The sequence below is a fragment of the Camellia sinensis genome, chromosome 11 (assembly GCF_055761805.1).
Source record: "Camellia sinensis isolate YWXY chromosome 11, ASM5576180v1, whole genome shotgun sequence".
NCBI lineage: Eukaryota > Viridiplantae > Streptophyta > Magnoliopsida > Ericales > Theaceae > Camellia > Camellia sinensis.
The window spans coordinates 139405292-139421989 of record NC_138971.1 but is presented as its reverse complement, the minus strand read 5'-3'; the positions used below and the strand labels follow the sequence as shown (position 1 = coordinate 139421989).

The window sequence follows — 16698 nt, the reverse complement described above, 5'->3', positions numbered from 1 at the left end:
AAATTTGTAATTTTGAAAATAAAACCTGGATTTGATTGTTTCCATGCTCTTTGTGCTAAAGGAGTGCCAAAAGTTTCCTGTTTATCTCGAAACAGCAACAACTATAATTTGGACAATCATTACAAGTAACATTTGCAAAAGTAGATTATTACTATTAAAATTTAAATAATTGGTACGTACTTGATTTGTTGCTTTCGCTTGAGTATCCATATTAGGCTCCAGTCTGGTAATTACTTTTTTAAGTCCATCCATCACTTCTCTTATCATTTCATTGGATGAGGTAACACCATATTGGAATTAAGGATTTAAAAAATATCCTTCAAAAATAAGAAGACAATTAATAATTGTAAATAAATATACATTTTATAATTGAAATCGTAACACTTACCAGCCGCATGCAAATCTTGATGCAATTGAAAAGACCATCGAGTATCAATAATTTTCCAATACTCGGTGTAGTAGCGACAATCTCTTTTAATTGCCAACTTTGCTCTATCTATAGCTTCATATATGAAACCCATTGTTGGCTTCTCATCTCCATCAACCAACCTCAATACTCTGACTAGGGGCTCATGAACTTTACAAAGCTCTGTTGCTTTCTGCCAAAACTCCTTTCCCAAAATAATTTTTTTCACATTGTAAGGCTGCCCAGTCTTTGCCTTCCCCCATCTAGAATTCTTCCACTCATCACTATTAAACATAGCTCTCAATTGTTGTTTATATCTAACAATACTCTCAATGGCAATAAAATTTGTCGCAAATCGAGTGATGGCAGGTCGAATCAATTCTCTACCTCCAATGAATTTTCTCATTAAATCCAACACCCATCCACTATTATAAATGAAATTGGTGATGGTTTTACCATCTTCAATCACCTTTGCTACACTTTTCTTATTGGCTATGTCTTTTAGCATGAGATCGATACAATGTGCTGAACAAGCTGTCCAATATAAATGTTTCCTTTTTCTCATTAACATTTTACCGGCTGCTTTCAGTGCAGGTTCATTATCAGTTACCACTTGAACAACGTATTGTTCTCCAATTTCATCAACAACTTTATCTAACAACCCAAAATAATATTCAGCAGTCCTACTAACAATATTAGAGGCATCAATTGATTTGTGAAATATAGTACCTCTATTGCAGTACACTAAGAAGTTGATGATGTGTTGCCGAGTTAGACTGCTCCAACCATCACACATGACGGATACACCTCTCTCTGCCCAAATTCCCTTGAATGATCTTATCCATTCTGTCATTTCATCATGCTCCATGCCCAAATATACTTCAGAAACTTCATAAGCACTAGGACCCTTTACTCCTGGCCCTACTTCAGCAGCAACATCAAGCATGGGTTGTGTATACTCTGAATCAACTACATTGAATGGAATACGATTATAGAGTATAAACTTGGACACTACCCGTCCCAATCTCTCTTTTAGCTTCTGTAAATTCATTGTGGAGATTTTTCGCTGTTTTGTACTCTTGCTCTTTTGGAGTTCTACATCCATTGCCCTCAACTTTGCTTCAGGAGCATTGGCCTTAATCCAATTACGTCCACTCCCACCAGTTTCACGCACAGATTGTGATCGACGAAAAACATTAGCAATACCTGACCCTTTTGGCATTCTTTGAGCACTACCCCCTGCACCAGAACTACCACCTGCATCGTATTGTGATCCATGACCTGCAACACCTCGTCTAAATTATTGCCTTTCCTCCCATTGTTGTTGTGAACGAATACTTGCTTGTCTAGCCCTGGTCATCTCTGGATCAGAGTCAGAGTCATCATCTCGAAGATCTACAAAATCTTCCTCTTCATTTTCATCATAGAGATCATCTCCCCTAATATGTGCTTCCAATTCAGCTTTTCTCTTTTGTTTGTCTACTTTACTCATTTTCTTATTTTGTAAATGTTTCATCATTTCTTGCATCACGTCTCTACTAACATTAGGACAAGAACGCACTTGTCCTGTTTGATGTGCTAAATGTTGTTTGAAACGCGTAATCCCACCTTCAATGTGATGTCCACAAAATTTGCAAATAATATGATGTCTAGTGCCTTCAACTTGAGTTCCAAATTTCCAACCAATATCATCACTTGGGGGTTCATCATTGGCACCCTTTTGTCGTGGCATTTTTGAATATGAATTCTGCATCATTAATACATTTTTTAAATTTATTTTTAAATGAAATGATTGTAAAAAAATATTTAAAATTAAATACTAAATAAAATAATTATAAAAAAATGTAACCACTATTTATACATTTGGATTTTACATGCCAATGTACTCATATAAAAATTTAAAAATAAATTATAAAAATATTTTTAAAAAAAGAAAATTTTGCCATAAAAATTCTTGTCACAACAAATTTTGTCATTAAAAAAAAAATTTGTTATCACGACACATTACAATAAAAAAATATTTATAATTAAATGTTAAATGAAATTATTATAAAAAAAATTCAACCACTATTTATACATTTGGATTTTACATGCTAATGTAATTAGGAATAAAGACATTTTTCATGGCATTGATTGAGTTATTGTTTTTATTTTTATTTTTTTATTTTAGAGAAAGACATTTTTTTAAAAAAATAAATAAATTTGTGCTATCAAAATTGTTGTCACAACACATTACAATAACAAATTTTTTTTAAAAAATATTTCAAATTAAATACTGAATAAAATAGTTATAAAAAATACAACCACTATTTATACATTTCGATTTTACATGCCAATGTAATTATATAAAAATTAAAAAATGAATTATAAAGAATTTTTTTTGAGGTATTGATTTTTTTTTAAAAAAGACATTTTTAAAAAAATAAAATTATGCCTTTAACAGTGTTGTAATAACAAAATAAAAAATATTTATAATTAAATATTAAATGAAATGATTATAAAAAAAATTCAACCACTATTTATACATTTGGATTTTACATGCTAATGTAATTAGGAATAAAGACATTTTTCATGGCATTGATTGAGCTATTGTTTTTATTTTTATTTTTTTTTATTTTAGAGAAAGACATTTTTTTAAAAAATAAATAAATTTGTGCTATCAAAATTGTTGTCACAACACATTACAATAACAATTTTTAAAAAAAAAATATTTCAAATTAAATACTAAATAAAATAGTTATAAAAAATACAACCACTATTTATACATTTCGATTTTACATGCTAATATAATCATATAAAAATTAAAAAATAAATTACAAAGAATTTTTTTTGAGGTATTGATTTTTTTTTCTTTTGAAAAGATATTTTAAAAAAAATAGTGACTTCAATATTGTTGTCACAACACATCACAATAACAAAATAAAAATATTTATAATTAAATTTTAAATGAAATGATTATAAAAAAAATTGCAACAACTATTTATACATTTGGAGTTTACATGCTAATGTAATCATATAAAAATTAAAAAATAAATTATAAAAAAAAAATTCTTACATAGTTGCTTTTTGGGCTTCAATCACTTGAGTATTTGTTATCTTTTTGAATAACCTGCAAGAAAAAAAAATTCAATAAAAACTGACATATATAAAATGTATTAATTTAATTATAGGTGTTATGATTTTTAGATATTATAAAAAAAATCAATCACTAATTATTATATATAAAATACTAAAAATAAATGCATAGCTCTAGATATATATATATATATATATATATATATATTTAAAAAAAATCCATCACTAATTATTATATAAAAATACTAAAAATAAATGCATAGCTTTAAATATATCACATAAATTTTGTAAGTTTTACAAAATTTAAAATCTGAAAATCATTGTTAAAATAAAATTAATAATAAAAAAAATTTTGCTAGACACGGGTGTCTTCCCAGGAAGCTGCACACGAAAAAAAAAAAACAAATGTTATATTATATTATATAATTTATATACCTTCCCATGGTATATCTTCCCCAGGAAGCTACAAACAAAAATAAAATAAAAAAACAAAACAAAGGGGCAGCACTTTCGGAGGAGATGAATTCGGTCCAGGAGCAAACAAAACAAAATAAAAAAAGAAGATCAGAGGAGATGAACCTGTGGAAGCAGCACTTCGGTGAAGACGTAAACAGATTAGAGTTTTGTGTTGAAGAACAAAGGGGCAGCCGGAGAGTCACAGAACAAAGGCAGGTTCATCTCCTCCCTCTTCTCTCTTCTCTCTCTCTATTTCTCACTCATATCATCCGTATTTCAGATCTGAAAATTTGTGGATGGATACACCTCACCTCGAAGTGGTTCATGTGCTGTAAAGCAAAACATTTGAACCAGTGATTGAGCCTCTGAATAATAAAGGTATGTACCACATCTTTTGTTTTTTTCTTTTGTTTGAACCAACATTTGCACTATCCGTATTTCTTTTGTTTTTTTTGAAAATAATTAGCGAAAAAAGCCCTGTAATGGGTGTAACGGGCCGTTACGGCCGTTACGCCACCGTTACGGCCGCTACGTCGGCCGTAACGGCCGATACACCTGTGAATTTCAATCACACTGCAAAATCGGGGGTAACGCGTGGTGCCTACCACCGAAACCGTTACGTAACGGCTGAAACCGTTACGTAACACCGCATTTTTAAACCTTGGGTGTGATTGAAATTCACAGCTGTATCGGCCGTTACGGCTGACGTAGCGGTCGTAACGGTGGCGTAACGGCCGTAACGGCCCGTTACACCCATTACAGGGCTTTTTTCGCTGATTATTTTCAAAAAAAAAAACAAAAGAAATACGGATAGTGCAAATGTTGGTTCAAACAAAAGAAAGAAACAAAAAAACAAAAGATGTGGTACATACCTTTATTATTCAGAGGCTCAATCACTGGTTCAAATGTTTTGCTTTACAGCACATGAACCACTTCGAGGTGAGGTGTATCCATCCACAAATTTTCAGATCTGAAATACGGATGATATGAGTGAGAAATAGAGAGAGAGAGAAGAGAGAAGAGGGAGGAGATGAACCTGCCTCTGTTCTGTGACTCTCCAGCTGCCCCTTTGTTCTTCAACACAAAACTCTGATCTGTTTACGTCTTCACCGAAGTGCTGCTTCCACAGGTTCATCTCCTCTGATCTTCTTTTTTTATTTTGTTTTGTTTGCTCCTGGACCGAATTCATCTCCTCCGAAAGTGCTGCCCCTTTGTTTTGTTTTTTTATTTTATTTTTGTTTGTAGCTTCCTAGGAAGATATACCTTGGGAAGGTATATAAATTATATAATATAATATAACATTTGTTTTTGTTTTGTTTTGTTTTGTTTTGTTTTTTTTTTTTGTGTGCAGCTTCCTGGGAAGACACCCGTGTCTAGCAAAAATTTTTTTTTTATTAATTTTATTTTTACAATGATTTTCAGATTTTAAATTTTGTAAAACTTACAAAATTTATGTGATATATTTAAAGCTATGCATTTATTTTTAGTATTTTTATATAATAATTAGTGATTGATTTTTTTTTAAATATATATATATACATATATATCTAGAGCAATGCATTTATTTTTAGTATTTTATATATAATAATTAGTGATTGATTTTTTTTATAATATCTAAAAATCATAACACCTATAATTAAATTAATACATTTTATATATGTCAGTTTTTATTGAATTTTTTTTTCTTGCAGGTTATTCAAAAAGATAACAAATACTCAAGTGATTGAAGCCCAAAAAACAACTATGTAAGAATTTTTTTTCTTTATAATTTATTTTTTAATTTTTATATGATTACATTAGCATGTAAACTCCAAATGTATAAATAGTTGTTGCAATTTTTTTTATAATCATTTCATTTAATATTTAATTATAAATATTTTTATTTTGTTATTGTGATGTGTTGTGACAACAATATTGAAGTCACTATTTTTTTTTAAAATACCTTTTCAAAAGAAAAAAAAATCAATACCTCAAAAAAATTCTTTGTAATTTATTTTTTAATTTTTATATGATTATATTAGCATGTAAAATCGAAATGTATAAATAGTGGTTGTATTTTTTATAACTATTTTATTTAGTATTTAATTTGAAATATTTTTTTAAAAAAATTTGTTATTGTAATGTATTGTGACAACAATTTTGATAGCACAAATTTATTTATTTTTTAAAAAAATGTCTTTCTCTAAAATAAAAAAAAATAAAAATAAAAACAATAGCTCAATCAATGCCATGAAAAACGTCTTTATTCCTAATTACATTAGCATGTAAAATCCAAATGTATAAATAGTGGTTGAATTTTTTTATAATCATTTCATTTAATATTTAATTATAAATATTTTTTATTTTGTTATTACAACACTGGTAAAGGCATAATTTTATTTTTAAAAAAATGTCTTTTTTTTTAAAAAAAATCAATACCTCAAAAAAAATTCTTTATAATTCATTTTTTAATTTTTATATAATTACATTGGCATGTAAAATCGAAATGTATAAATAGTGGTTGTATTTTTTATAACTATTTTATTCAGTATTTAATTTGAAATATTTTTTTAAAAAAATTTGTTATTGTAATGTGTTGTGACAACAATTTTGATAGCACAAATTTATTTATTTTTTTAAAAAAATGTCTTTCTCTAAAATAAAAAAATAAAAACAAAAACAATAGCTCAATCAATGCCATGAAAAATGTCTTTATTCCTAATTACATTAGCATGTAAAATCCAAATGTATAAATAGTGGTTGAATTTTTGTTATAATCATTTCATTTTACATTTAATTATAAATATTTTTTTATTGTAATGTGTTGTGATAACAAATTTTTTTTTTTTTAATGACAAAATTTGTTGTGACAACAAGTTTTATGGAAAAATTTTCTTTTTTTAAAAATATTTTTATAATTTATTTTTAAATTTTTATATGATTACATTGGCATGTAAAATCCAAATGTATAAATAGTGGTTACATTTTTTTATAATTATTTTATTTAGTATTTAATTTTAAATATTTTTTTTACAATCATTTCATTTAAAAATAAATTTAAAAAATGTATTAATGATGCAGAATTCATATTCAAAAATGCCACGACAAAAGGGTGCCAATGATGAACCCCCAAGTGATGATATTGGTTGGAAATTTGGAACTCAAGTTGAAGGCACTAGACATCATATTATTTGCAAATTTTGTGGACATCACATTAAAGGTGGGATTACGCGTTTCAAACAACATTTAGCACATCAAACAGGACAAGTGCGTTCTTGTCCTAATGTTAGTGGAGACGTGATGCAAGAAATGATGAAACATTTACAAAATAAGAAAATGAGTAAAGTAGACAAACAAAAGAGAAAAGCTGAATTGGAAGCACATATTAGGGGAGATGATCTCTATGATGAAAATGAAGAGGAAGATTTTGTAAATCTTCGAGATGATGACTCTGACTCTGATCCAGAGATGACCAGGGCTAGACAAGCAAGTATTCGTTCACAACAACAATGGGAGGAAAGGCAACAATTTAGAGGAGGTGTTGCAGGTCATGGATCACAATACGATGCAGGTGGTAGTTCTGGTGCAGGGGGTAGTGCTCAAAGAATGCCAAAAGGGTTAGGTATTGCTAATGTTTTTCGTCGATCACAATCTGTGCGTGAAGCTGGTGGGAGTGGACGTAATTGGATTAAGGCCAATGCTCCTGAAGCGAGGTTGAGGGCAATGGATGTAGAACTCCAAAAGAACAAGAGTACAAAATAGCGAAAAATCTCCACAATGAATTTACAGAAGCTAAAAGAGAGATTGTGACGGGCAGTGTCCATGTTTATACTCTATAATCGTATTCCATTCAATGCAGTTGATTCAGAGTATACACAACCCATGCTTGATGTTGCTGCTGAAGTAGGGCCAAGAGTAAAGGGTCCTAGTGCTTATGAAGTTTCTGAAGTATATTTGGGCATGGAGCATGATGAAATGACAGAATGGATAGGATCATTCAAGGGAATTTGGGCAGAGAGAGGTGTATCCATCATGTGTGATGGTTGGAGCAGTCTAACTCGGCAACACATCATCAACTTCTTAGTGTATTGCAATAGAGGTACTATATTTCACAAATCAATTGATGCCTCTAATATTGTTAGTAGGACTGCTGAATATTATTTTGGGTTGTTAGATAAAGTTGTTGATGAAATTGGAGAACAATACGTTGTTCAAGTGGTAACTGATAATGAACCTGCACTGAAAGCAGCCGGTAAAATGTTAATGAGAAAAAGGAAACATTTATATTGGACAGCTTATTCAGCACACTGTATCGATCTCATGCTAAAAGACATAGCCATAAGAAAAGTGTAGCAAAGGTGATTGAAGATGGTAAAACCATCACCAATTTCATTTATAATAGTGGATGGGTGTTGGATTTAATGAGAAAATTCACTGGAGGTAGAGAATTGATTCGACCTGCCATCACTCGATTTGCTACAAATTTTATTGCCATTGAGAGTATTGTTAGATATAAACAACAATTGAGAGCTATGTTTAATAGTGATGAGTGGAAGAATTCTAGATGGGGGAAGGCAAAGACTGGGTAGCCTTACAATGTGGAAAAAATTATTTTGGGAAAGGAGTTTTGGCAGAAAGCAACAGAGCTTTGTAAAGTTCATGAGCCCCTAGTCAGAGTATTGAGGTTGGTTGATGGAGATGAGAAGCCAACAATGGGTTTCATATATGAAGCTATAGATAGAGCAAAGTTGGCAATTAAAAGAGATTGTCGCTACTACACCGAGTATTGGAAAATTATTGATACTCGATGATCTTTTCAATTGCATCAAGATTTGCATGCAACTGGTAAGTGTTATGATTTCAATTATAAAATGTATATTTATTTACAATTATTATTTGTCTTCTTATTTTTGAAGGATATTTTTTAAATCCTCAATTCCAATATGGTGTTACCTCATCCAATGAAATGATAAGAGAAGTGATGGATGGACTTAAAAAAGTAATTACCAGACTGGAGCCTAATATGGATGCTCAAGTGAAAGTAACAAATCAAGTACGTACCAATTATTTAAATTTTAATAGTAATAATCTACTTTTGCAAATGTTACTTGTAATGATTGTCCAAATTGTAGTTGTTGCTGTTTCGAGATAAACAGGAAACTTTTAGTACTCCTTTAGCACAAAGAGCATGGAAACAATCAAATCCAGGTTTTATTTTCAAAATTACAAATTTACAATATATAAATACTTAAATAATTTTTTATCATATTTTGACTTATGTCTAATGTAATGTAGTTTTGTGCAGCTGAGTGGTGGATTATTCATGGCAGTTGTGCTCCTGAACTTCAAAAAATAGCTGTGAAAGTATTAAATCAAACCACCACATCATCTCACTGTGAACGTAATTGGAGTACTTTTAGTCTCATCCATACGAAGACGAGGAATAGATTGAAATATAAGAAAATCCAAAGATTAGTCTTCATCACCTACAACATGAGATTAAAATTGAGACACGTTAAAAGAAGCAGCCAATAGGAGATTGATAGGAGTTTTAATCCTATTAACTTGGATTATATATTTGAAGAAGATGATCCAATAAGTCTATGGATAGAAGAAAGGGAAAATCCTTTGCTAGATGGTGTGGATAATTCTGAATGGCTAGATTTGGTCTCAGATGATGATGGTGGTGGTGGCAACGACAGCAATGGCGATGGCGGCGATGGCAGCGACGGAAACGGTGGTGGTGGCACCCATAGATATCAAGCTCGACGCACTTCTCAAAGCTCAACTCCTACTCCAACTCAAAGTGATAATAGTGGTGGTTTAACACCATCTGATGGAGGAGGTGATGATGGTGATGGTGAAGGCACTTCTCACGGTGACGGTGGTGGTGATGGCGGTGATGGTACTAGTTTTGGTGCAGGAAGTGAAGATTTTATTGGAGGATTTGGATTATGTGATGTTGGGGAACATTATGATATTGGAGAACCTGTTGCACCTTTACCCTAACTACCTAGGAGGTTTCGTGGTAGTGATATACGTAGGGATGAAAGAAGGATAAGAAGTAGAGAACAACAGCTTGATTCATCTGATAGTAGTCATAGTTATCCATATCATCCTTACCCATCCTATAGCAGTGATAGCCAGAGCTATCCTTACCCACCTCAACAAAATTATCCTTGGCCCCCTCAACAACGTGGTCCTCTAGGATATGGTTTGCCAAATTATCAACAAGCCCAACAAGAGTATGTTGATCCTTTTCAGCCAAGGTATCCATTTTCTCTCCCAATGCACGAAACAGAAAGGGATGACATGATGAGCACATTTACTTATATATTTCCTACTGGATGGGGTGAAGGTAGTAGTAATCAAGCTCAACAATCTAATTCCCAAGATGCACTACGTCACTCATTTTGGTGGGGTGAAGGTAGCAGCAACAATCAAGCTCAACAATCTGAATCCCAAGATGCACCACGTCACTCATTTTGGTGGTGACATTATGTAATTTTAGTAGTAACATTATGTAAAATGTACTCTCTATTATTTGTGATTTATGCTATGATGTTATGTACTTTGTCAAGTTCTTCCATTAAGAATGTATACTTTTTAAAAACTATTTGAGTTAAAATGCACATATGCTTCCACAAGTATAATAATTAAAAATAATTTTATACATCTAAGTCCAATAAAAGAAATTTTGGCCACAAGTGTAACATGGATTTATGACATATAAAGTCATTTATTATTGAAACAAAATGTAAAAAAAAATATTTTATAGTGATTTAAAAATATGAAATATATTGGATCATACTTAAAAATTATGAAAAAATTATCTAAATTTATTTTAAAACCAAATAAATATGATTCTAAAAAAAAATATGCGTATTGGTAAGTTTTTTGTAAATTGTGCGAAAAATAAAAAAATTCACAGTTCCGGTAACCGCAACCGTTACGCTGCGGCCTTTACACCCCGCACCCGCAACCGCGCCACCGCCACCGTTACGGCGACCGTAACCGCTTTTCAGAACCTTGGGTACAATTCATGGTTATATTATCCATTAAAGCATTCAAAATCGCACTCTCCTATTGTGTGCAACGCATGGTATATTATCACCTATGAAGCACAGACAGGGATATAGCTACAAATACGGATATGGACACAGATACGGGACATGTAAATTTCAAAAAAACGGGAATACAGACACGATGGAAAACATAGAAAAAAATTTTAAATTTATTTTTATATATATTTACTATGTAGATTAATATTTATGTTACCAACAACGCTCAATTAGTACACATTAATATGTGTTTGAGAGGGGAAAGATTGAGTACACACTCAACCTTTGGCATAATTCACAAAATGGTGGCCCCAAGACTTGAATCCATAGCCTTAAGGTTATTAGGCCAAGTCTTAACCATTAAACCAAACAATCAAATTAATAAAAACTAACATTAATTCAATATATATATATATATATATAAACCACTACATTTAAACAAATTAATAGATTATTCATATTTGGATACACGTGTCCCCGTTGTGTCCCTCGCAAAAAAATAATAATAATAATAATAATAAAATTAAACGGACACGTCAGCATGTCCCTAGCGTGTCCCCGTGTCCTTGACATGTCCCTGCAAAAAAATAATAAAATTAGGCATGTCCCATACGTGTCCCCGGCGTATCCCTATGTCCAACACCGCTATGATGCCTATTTTGAAGTGTTCGTACTTCATTAATTATCACTCAAAGCTTTCAAAATTGCTCTATCCTATTGTGGGATACAATTCATGGTATATTATCCGTTAAAGCATTCAAAATTGCACTCTCCTATGGTGGGGCAACTCATGGTATTTTATCACTTCAAACTTACAAAATCACACTCTCCTATTGTGGGGTACAATTCATGGTATATTATCACTTAAAAGCATTAAAAATTGCAGTCTCCTAGGGTACAACTCATGGTATATTATCGGTTAAAGGATTCAAAATTGTACTCTCCTTGGAGCACAACTCATGGTATATATCCATTAAAGCATTCAAACTGCAGTCTCCAATTGTGGTGGTTGCCATTGCTCTCCAATACATATAAATAAATAATCCAATAGACAATTTATTCTCCATTGTGATCAGGTCATATCTATAAAGCACGGGTGCGGGTATGGAAACTCTTAAAAAAGTAAGACACGGATACGGTTGGGGTACGTCAATTTTTTTTTAATTTTCTTTTTTAAATTGAAATCTAAGCATCTAACATACAGATCAAAGTTTCAATATCAAAATTAAAAAGAGAACAACTTGTCTAAAAAGTTATATAATTCTTTTTTTTTTCTTTTTTGATTATCTAAAACAAGATACAAAAAAGAGTAAAATCATGACTCATGGGTAAAAGTTGTTGAAAATAAATTACTTGATATTTTCAAAATTGAAAGAAGAATAATAAAGGCTGTAATAACTGTAAAAACAAAAACAAAAAATTCACCTCGCTGTACTGGTGTCATACCCATGCCGTACGCACAATGTAACCAAATGTATTTGCCGTACCTAGCATGTATTCGGCATACTGGTACTATATGGCACCCAATAAGTACCCGCTACTAGTACGATACCATTTTTAAAATACCCATATGACACCCAGTAAGTACCCGATACTCCTACGCCACCATTTTTAGAGTACCGTGTCATAGGGTCATATTTGTGAAACTAACAACATTAATACCAACATTCACTGCTGGAAAATTGACTTTTAGCGGTGTTTTAAAAACGCCGCTATAGGTACTGAAAACGTCGTTAATTCTTTTTGTGACGTTTAGTACCAAACGCCGAAGACGCGGCCGTCGCTATAGCTTTATGGTGTTTGGAAAACGTCGGTATATTAATATAGGAAAAACGCCGCCAAATGTCCCACCCTAACTCACTATGACATTTAGCGACGTTTTGAAAACGCCGTCAAAGACATTTATACATTTTAAAAATCTAACCGTTGGGATAGGGATATAGTGACGTTCAAAAAACGCCGCCATAGCCTCTTTTTTTTTTTTTTTTTGAAGTTGTGCTAATTTTATATGGTTGAAAAAAATACCTGTCATAAACAATTATTAAGAACTAATAATTGATGTTTATTAAAATTATAAATTAACTAAGTTTGAAAAAAAAAATTAAAAATAAAAAACAATGCAATAAGATGTGATACATGTACAATTACAGAATATATCTAGACACAAAATATATTAAAAATCCGTGAGGATTTATTTACAAAGTCAGGCTTGAAAACTCATGCAGAAAGCAAAGAAGACATCTATACTCCTAATGACACAATATCGATAGTAACAAAAGCTTGGCCAGTTCATAAACAAAATTTTCTTTCTGAACGAGGCAAACTTTGCCAATTTGTCCTCCTGCAAAAAATCACAACCAGGACCAAATTAGAAAAGTTAATATCAGTACAATAGATTGACACATTAGATTAGAATGGAAAACATTAGATTAAATTTCATTTACTAATATCAGTACAAACCAACTTCATATATATACATATTTAAGTCCAAAAACCAACCAAACAAGACAAACAAGTAAAAAAAAATAATCAATTTAACAGAAACATATAACTCATTTAGGTGCTAACCAAAATTGAGTGGATGCATCAAGAATTCACATCCTGTTAACAAATACAAACCACTTTGATATATATATACATACACATTTAAAGAGGTCCACGTACTCCATGAAATTTGAAATGTGCATCTCTGTTGAGTTGAGACAGCATGTACCGACTACATAGTGCTTACAATACAGTGCTTGAGAAATTTGCATGGATCTATTTGCTGCAGCAGCAAGTATGGCTTCATTTAACCGAAAATTGGAACTTCGGCATCACCGGTTGAACTTCTTATGTGGTGATGCCAATGAGGTTGTTGTGGCTGATTCAAGCTGTAGTTGCACTGTTTGGTTGTTCCCTTAGCTTCCTCTTTGGATGACACTGCAGCGAGGAGATCTATTCCACCCGAATCCACCTTACTGAACATGAGGTTAGCAACAGCCCTGTCAATGGAATTCGTCTCTGATTCCATAGTTTTCGTGTCCTCCAACTTGAGAGAATAAAATTAGCCTTGTGAATATCTGTCGTTGCAACAAGAACACCAACACCATTGTTCTCATGACAAAATGAAACTTCATCATTTGACATGTATAAAAATGCAAAACCCTACACGCACAGAAAGTTTGTGTGCACAAAATGCAACAATTTGTACATTTTGTGAGACATTGGTGGATACTGTGTGCGTAAACTTTTATGCACATATCATTGCTGATGCAATTGTATTTAACATGAAGGAAAATAATAAATGATGCAGTAGAAAATTTTAAGAGAAGTAAAGATGACAACATGAGCTTCAGGAAGAGGAGAATAAAACAGGTTATCCTGATTGCCAAATTTTGACTATTTTCATAGATCAAGGTATCTCTCTGTTCTCTCTCCCCCTCTCTATCAATGCACCTAGTTCTGATTTCTCCACTCTTACACCCCTAAGCATGGTTCGTATTGGATCAATTTAGTCGTAAATCAAGACCAATGAATCAATTCATCACCTACAATTCCATCAAATTTGAAACCAAACCAATCTATAAAAAAACAAAATTTTTCGGATTTAAATAGTAGACCTATACAACAGATTTGTCATAAATAATTAACATAAATAAATATTTTATGCTTTAAAATTAACAAACATGTTTTTGGGATTTTATTTTTTAAAATTTTCAATCCATCACAGACAATGCACAAAATCTGATAATCTATTAATCAATGATGAGAAGTATGTTATAGCCTGGAAATAAACACCATGCCCCTGTAATTTGTGAGCAAAATTGTTTATTAAGATTGAAACCAGAGCAACACAAAATATACATAATTCTAAAAGTTTAAATAGGGCTTGTGTGAAATGAGACGAGTCGAAATGAGTAGTAGATATAGTTCAAAGTTTGCTTGAAAACTAAATAAGTTTCAAAATGTGTTGAGTCGATCTCAGACATGCTTTAAAAGAGCCAAATTCAAGTAGCTTATTTGTCTACAGTAAATAAAAACTTATCAAGCCGAATAGTAGATTGTTCAAACTTGGCTTAAAAACTTAATGAGTTTTAAAATGCATTTAAGTGTGGGTTTTACATAACGAGCCAATATCGAACGAGCATTTAACGAGCCAAACACGACTCAAGCTCAAGTAGCTTGGCTCATTTAACAGTCCTAATTTTAAATCATATAAGGTGTGTGGGCATGATAAAAAGAATGCATGATAAGTTTTCATTGACTTATGTCCTTATAAGTTTGAACTGGACTAAAAGGTTGTCTTAAAACCTCCTTGACTATTTGTTTAACTTCTAAACAAGACCTAAATGGTGGAACTTGATTGCAAGGTGCATTCGAGCAGGGGTCATGGCCAGTCATGCAGGGTTGTCCAGAAAGGGATGAACAGCTACTAGAGTAAGCGCACTTGCATAAGGCTGAGAATGGAAGCTCAATTGAGTGGGCCTATGGGCACTCGAGTGAGCTATCTGCCTAGACTTGCACGGAAAGGCAATTTTGATCTGATTTTGACATCTGGACTCTAATCCTAGTAATCCTAGGCTTTTTTCAGGGTTAGCTCTATAAATACTCATTTGTAACTCTATTATAGTAGTCTTGAGAGTGTGAGAAACCTATTTATTAGTGAGATCAATAGAGTGAGTTTGTGAAATTGAGTGTGAGAAACTCTTGTAATTCCTTTATTATGATCATAGTGAAATCACAACGAATCCATAGATGTAGCCCTTTCTTTAAATGAACCATGTAAATCTTTGTGTTGCTTTTGTGTGTTTAATCTAGTTTCTGTTACAGATTCATTGTTTGTGCGTGTGCTTCCTCAGGTCCTAAAGGTTTTGGAATTTATTCCAGAACAGCCTTCTGTCCAAAATCTTACTGATCATTTTGCATGGCACCTGAGCAGATCCTACTGCTTTACACGGACAGTTTTGGTTTTTTTCAACAATCACAGATTAAAATTCTGAAATCTTCAAAATGCATCCCCATACAATAGTTCTAAGAAAAATGTCTTGTCATTTTAATTGTGTCAGCTGGAGAACACATCCTGAATTTCCTGTACCGATTTCCAACCTACAATACATGCAACTAAAATATGAAGATACCTTGATAATTTCTGACAAGCTGGCCGGCATCCATATGATTCCAATTTTAAATGTTGAAGGAATTATTTCTTTTAAGACCTTCAAATATCCAAAGCAGGAGGCAGTTTCCAGTAATTCCATGAATTATAATTCTCCTGGAACCAAGGGGGAAAATGGGTGGGAATTGAGTTAGTCAACAAAAGAAAGGAGATAAACTGAGAGTACCAAAACACAATTTCTATTCAAATGAATGGTGAAGAATAACAAAAATGGAAAAATCATAGACAAGACACGGCACACTAGTGTCCTTGGGGTTAACCTCATTGAAGTGTATCTATTATTGCACTAAAAAAGATCCCTTCAGTGATTGCAGTTTCAAAACTAATCCTCCATTTGTTTCGGCAGAAAACATTTTCCTATGTTAGACATGCTGAGATCTCATGCAAATCATAATGGAGTCTTTTCAGAATTACCTTGGGATTAATGATGAAGATTTTTCCCTTTGGGATTCCAACCTTAAGGTAGCTAAACTCATCAGTGTCTCTATTTCCAAAACCAGCATAGAACGGGTTGCAATCTGCAGGAAATAATGCCTTAATATCCTGAAAAATTGTAAACAAAC

The 16698-nt window shown here is 32.1% G+C and overlaps 1 protein-coding gene and 1 long non-coding RNA gene across 4 annotated transcripts in view; one reads left to right on the top strand and one right to left on the bottom strand.

Annotated features, from left to right (window-relative positions):
• Positions 1 to 16698, bottom strand: part of LOC114303884 (AP-4 complex subunit epsilon) — a 45189-nt gene that overhangs the window by 25586 nt on the left and 2905 nt on the right. The gene's annotated exons all lie outside the window — the stretch shown is intronic.
• LOC145802906 (uncharacterized) lies at positions 4794 to 7519 on the top strand. Its single transcript, XR_014344672.1, has 3 exons — positions 4794 to 5066; positions 5629 to 5682; positions 6998 to 7519. It is a non-coding gene; the product is annotated as an uncharacterized LOC145802906 (long non-coding RNA).